This window comes from Myotis daubentonii, chromosome 8 (genome assembly GCF_963259705.1).
Source record: "Myotis daubentonii chromosome 8, mMyoDau2.1, whole genome shotgun sequence".
NCBI lineage: Eukaryota > Metazoa > Chordata > Mammalia > Chiroptera > Vespertilionidae > Myotis > Myotis daubentonii.
Genome location: NC_081847.1, coordinates 74,885,950 through 74,891,740, shown reverse-complemented (window position 1 = coordinate 74,891,740; position 5,791 = coordinate 74,885,950). Strand labels below are relative to the sequence as shown.

The 5,791-nt window shown below is 38.3% G+C and overlaps 1 pseudogene; it reads right to left on the bottom strand.

Moving 5' to 3' along the window:
• Positions 1–5,258: 5,258 nt before the first annotated feature.
• Positions 5,259–5,367, bottom strand: LOC132240429 (small nucleolar RNA U3; annotated as a pseudogene).
• Between the last annotated feature and the right edge of the window lie 424 nt (positions 5,368–5,791).

Below are 5,791 nucleotides of genomic sequence, written 5' to 3'. Positions count from 1 at the left end.
ATTGAACACACAGTGCCTTCCATGCACCTGATAAATTCTCAATGAGCATTATAATAATTATTATATGTATATGTGCATGAATGCTCATTGAGAAAAAATTGGCAATGGCTATAAACTGAATATTAAATATTCTGATTCTTATTTTTCTTTTTTGGTTATTTTACATTTTTCAAAAAAATTCTTATATTTCTTTTGGAGTAAGGATATAAAACCTTTTATATGAAAAAGAGATCCTACAGTGTGGTACAGCAATTTAAAATAAATGGCTTACATGCCTCCCAGTTAATCAATCCAGGCTATTGCTTGTTCTTTAGCTTGCGTATTGCGCCTCTTAATTGTTTTTGTTTGTTTGTTTTGTGTCTGTTTTTTGTGTGTGTTTGTGTGTGCGCGTGTTTTTGGCTGGTCCCATTTCCCCTGCTCTTGGTCTTATTGCCTATTTAGCATCTTTACTTGGACGTCAAGTTTACCAAGTCCAAGACTGAACTCTCAATTTTTCTGTAGACATTTGCTGCCCCAAGAGTCTCCTCATTTCAATGAGGAACTGAAGATCCGTCTGGACCAGGCCATGACATTTTATGCCCTCCTTGACTCCTCTCTCTCTCTCATTCTACACCCAGCACAGCAACAGTTTGCTCTATCTTAGAAATGTGCCTCCCACCCCCACCCAGCCATTTCACTCCCCTGCCCAAAGCCATTCAATGAGGGGGCGGGGGGGGGGGGGGGCGCTAAAACTACCTCCCAATGCTTCCCATCTGATATGGACTCCAAATGAAATTCAGAGTCATTCCACAGCTTGTACATAGTGCCTTACATGATCTACTGGCTCTCCAGTCTTCGAGCATTCACATCAATTTGATCCCTCCTTGTCATTCTTCAGCCTCACTGTCCACCACCTGTTCTCTATGGCGCCAGCATGCTTGCAATGCAAGAGTTTCAGGTTAAGTATTCTTACCACAGTAAAATAAAAATGTTTAAAAACAATATAAGGCATAATTGTAGAAATTTAAATGATGCAGAAATTTAAACAATAACAACTCACAGAGATAAGTACTATTAATATTTTGGGATATAACTTTCCAGATTTTTCCTGTGAATATGCACATGCACACATACAATGCTTTGTAACCTACCTGTATCCCTTCATGGTACAGTATTATCACACCTCCATGTCAACATATATAGCTCTATTGCATTTGTTTTTAAAGCTGAAAACTATATTTGAATGCAATTATTTACTTGCCAGTCATATAGGTAAACCTCCAGGATCCCCCAACCCCCCAATTTTACTGTTATCAACAACCCTCATATGAACATCCATGTATGAACAACTTAACACAATTGCTTGAACATTTGTTTAGAATGAGGTCCTGGAAGGTTAATAGCTGGAGTTAGATGTATAAACATTTAGTTTTGATTCATATTGGTTTATTGTTCTTCAGAAAGGTCCTCTGAGGTCATATTTCTTTGTTGTTTTTTCTTTCTAGGTCATATTTCCACAGTAGTTTAAGAAAGAACATTTCTCTACATCCTCAAAAACAGTGGATAATTTTGATCTTTTTATTCTTTGACAATCTGATGGGCACAAGAAGGTATGGTGATGTTTAAATTTGCATTTCTTTAACTGCTGCTGAGGCTGGGTAACTTTTTCTTCTGTGTATTCCCCTTGTATATGTCTTCTGTGAATTGCCTGTTCATATTCTTTCCCATGTTTTCTATTGGAATGGTCATTTTAAAGTTGACTTCTATGATCTCTGTATTGACTAATAATATCAACTATTTTCTATCACATATGTTGCAACTATTTCCCTAAGTATTATTTAATATTTTGTTTTTTATTATAGTGCCTTTTCCTAGTTAAATTAATTTTTCTAGTTAGTTAATTTTTTATGAACAAATTTGTTAATCTTTCCTTTAAGATTTTTGGTGCTGATGCCAAGCTATTAATGGCCATCTCCATCCCATGATGTTAAAATAAAATGTACATGAATCAAATATTTTATAATGGGGAAAATATAGAGCTCACTGGAAAAATCAGAGATTGGGATGTGGATGGGTGTAAGGCTGTGGGCTGCAAAGTTGAATATTTTATATCACATGTCAAAATATTTACCATGGAATAAACTTTAAGCAACCAAGTAGACAAAATGATTTAGCCAATTGATATTAACCAGCCTTCATCATTGGTCATCCCAGAACTGATACACATATGAATGAGGGGTCATAGTGGCAGAGATAGAGGCTAGAAATGGGCTTAAATTATGGGCTCCCACTTACTAAGGTCTACCTGGCTCCTGCTACATCTGAATGCCCAAGCTATAAGCAACAGAGATGAACACCGAGCTCTTATTATGACACTCTTCTTCATGGAGTTCAATAGCCCAATTGGTGCAAGAATGTTCCCACGACCATCTGGACCATGTGATCTACTGATCATATTACATACAACACTATCCAGAATCAGCAACTATATTGAGCCTCTTCCATCCTAGAAGGGACAAGGGTTTGTCCTCATAGAGATAGATACTTATTTTGAGTATGGGATTGCCTTTTTTTGCCCAGAAAGCTTTAGCCAGCACTATTAATCTTGAACATTAGGAAATATCTAACCCACAGGAATGGTATTATCTTTCCCATGAAATTGAGGCTTAGGAAGGTTTCATAACTTGCTCAAGGTTGAACATCCAGAATGTTTGAGAACTGTAATTTAAAGCCAAATCTTAGGTCTCCAAAGCCAATTAAAATTTTTTTTATTAGTCCTTACCCAAGGATATTTTTTCCATTGATTTTTTTAGAGAGAGTGGAAAAGAGGGAAGAGAGGAGAGAGAGAGAGAGAGAGAGAGAGAGAGAGAGAGAGAGAGAGAGAGAGAGAACAATGTGAGAGAGACACATTGATTTGTTCCCTCCAGTATATGCCCCGACTGGAAATAGAACCTGAGATCTCTAGGTACATGGGCCAATACTCTAACTACTGAGCACACCTGGCAGTGCCCAAAGCCATTCGTGCTCTGGTCCAGCAGGACCAGTATACCTTCCTGCAGAAGACACATTAACTCAGGTACGGGGGACTTAGTTTGGCCACTAAACAACCAAAACTGACTCTAAGACCTCATAAATGCTCCCTATGAGGTATGGGAATATCTTGGGAAAAGACTCCATGATTGTTTCATTCAAAGCAAAAGAGAACAATAAACAAACATTCCCTTCACCTACATCATGTATCCAGAACTTCATATATAGTATTGGTAGCTTTTTCTTTAACTGCCTCGGTGATGGTTGGATGATATGAAAAAATCTATACTGGAGTCTGGCTCAGTTCAGCTTCCAAGATTCTAATCTTCTTTTTCAGGACCAATCCTCATCTGAAAAAAGAGGTTGTGATTTAAGCAAGACCAAAGTGACATGTATACATGGGGTCCATCACTAAATCTCGCTTGTTCCTTTGTTTTTGTTTTTTTTTAAAAATATATTTTATTGATTTTTTACAGAGAGGAAGGGAGAGAGATAGAGAGTTAGAAACATCGATGAGAGAGAAACATCGATCAGCTGCCTCCTGCACATCTCCTACTGGGGATGTGCCCGCAACCCAGGTACATGCCCTTGACTGGAATCGAACCTGGGACCTTTCAGTCCGCAGGCCGACGCTCTATCCACTGAGCCAAACCGGTTTCGGCTCACTTGTTCCTTTTTGCTAACCTCTGATGCCCATGTCTGAGAAATATTCTCTGTACCGGGCATTTTTTTATGAGTCCTGTTGGGTCATCTGCCTTGAGTTCTTTCATTTCATAGTAGGTTTGTATTAGACTTGTATTACACAGACTTTTAGTGACAGGAACCCAGGATAAACTCTCATGGGATTTATCAGGCGATGTAAGCAAATCTTCAAGTAGGCCCCGGGCCAGTGGAATGAGTGTCTTGAATGTCACCAGGACTCCACTTCTTCATTTCTCTTCTATATCTATTTTATTCTATTGGCTTTATCCTTGCAGCTTGGCTTCCTCTGTTTGGCTGGAATTGTTGTTGGTAGTCCTCATGCCTCCCAGCTTATATCTCCTTTATTCCCAGTTTCAGATGAGAAATTTCAAGGCTAGTGCTGTTGGGTAGGCTTGGGTTAGGAGCCCTCTGTGGACCAATGAAATATGGCCATGAAGGTGGAGTACTATCGTAGGCAGCTATCCAGCAATCAATGGTTGGAGTATGGGGATCAAAAGTTCCCAAAAGGAAGGAGGAAGTTCTCAGCATCCCAGAGGAAGCAATGTTGAACAGACAAAACAATGAAACCGACAATGGTAGCCTGGTGACTTGCATGAATACGTGAAATCAACAATAATACTATAAGCACCTACTAAATAATCACACTTTGCTTTTCAAGGAAACAATTTTTCAGCACAGTAAAAGATGACTTTGCTCACCTTTGTACTTTCCACAACGATTAGCACAGTGCCTTAAACTAAAGAAAGAAACAGGAAGAGGAAAAAGAAAGCACTTGATAGATTTCTCTATTGGGATAATGACATTTATTCTGGCCATCAATTCCTTACTGGGCATTAGGTATTTTTTTTTTTTGGCTGTACTCCCCTTGTTCTGTTAAGGAAAAACACATAGGATTTTTCACATGTTCTATTAGCCTGTAGGTGTTTAAGTTGCTTATGCACTGCATCATGGGTAAAATTTGGGTTAAAGATAATTGTAAATATGGTATTGATATTAACTGATGTTTTCCCAACATTGCAATAATGCTTGTTTTGTTTGTTGGAGAGTTTATTACTTTTTGATCAATAGAATGTGAGATTTGTGGGGGAAATTAGCATAGTGAATAACAATTAGGCAAAAAATCAATGGCATTCAGACAAATATGGGACTTGGAAAAGTCCCATAGGCACATCAACCTTCACACACACACACACACACACACACACACACACACACACACACTTTTAAAACTGTAATGCGTCTCATTTACAATTCTAAAGCATGGGGTGGGGGTGGAGGTTATGGGTTACTTTTCTGGACAGAAAAGGAACAGGTCCAGAGAAGCTGTCTGTGAATTTTCAGGAAACTCAAGATCTTTGCATTCTGAAAAACCTGAACTATCAATACCCTCTAATTCTATTTGTACTCTATCTCTTTTTTTCTTAATTAAGAGTCACTGAATGCTTCCTTGTCACTAGCTATTTGGTGGCGCTAGGTGTTTGGGGTAAGAGGAGAAGCAAATAGAACTGTAATCTTCTCCTAATTTCACTTCTATTTCTTTTCTTACTTCAGCTTTATTCCTTGGGTGGGCAGAGCAAAACACTTATATATGTCATTGAACCATAGCCAAATAAATTAGTGACAAACTATAGAAATGATCCCTGAAAGTATAGTCTTATATAGCCAAATAAATTAGAAGAGACCTCAGCAGTCAGATGGTCCAATTTCCTCTTAAGCACAGGACAGAAGTCCCTGAAACTACAGTGGCTCCTCATTCCTTTGCTTGAACATGTCTAGTGACAGGGAACTTGTAGTCATTGTAATATGGCCCAGCTCTAATGGATAGATTGTGTTTCCTGGCACTGAAGCGGAACCTGCTTCCATGCACATTCCCTTATTGGTCCTGGTTGTACCTCTGGAGTCAGAAGGAACAAGAGAGGAAGAAAGCTGTGCTGCATTTAGCGCCTTGTAAGGTTACAGACCATTTCCTATCTTTCCTTCTTTAGGACAAATGCTCAAGACCAAATACTATATGAGTTTTTATTTTTTTTTTATTTTTATTTTTTTAAAAATATATTTTATTGATTTTTTACAGAGAGGA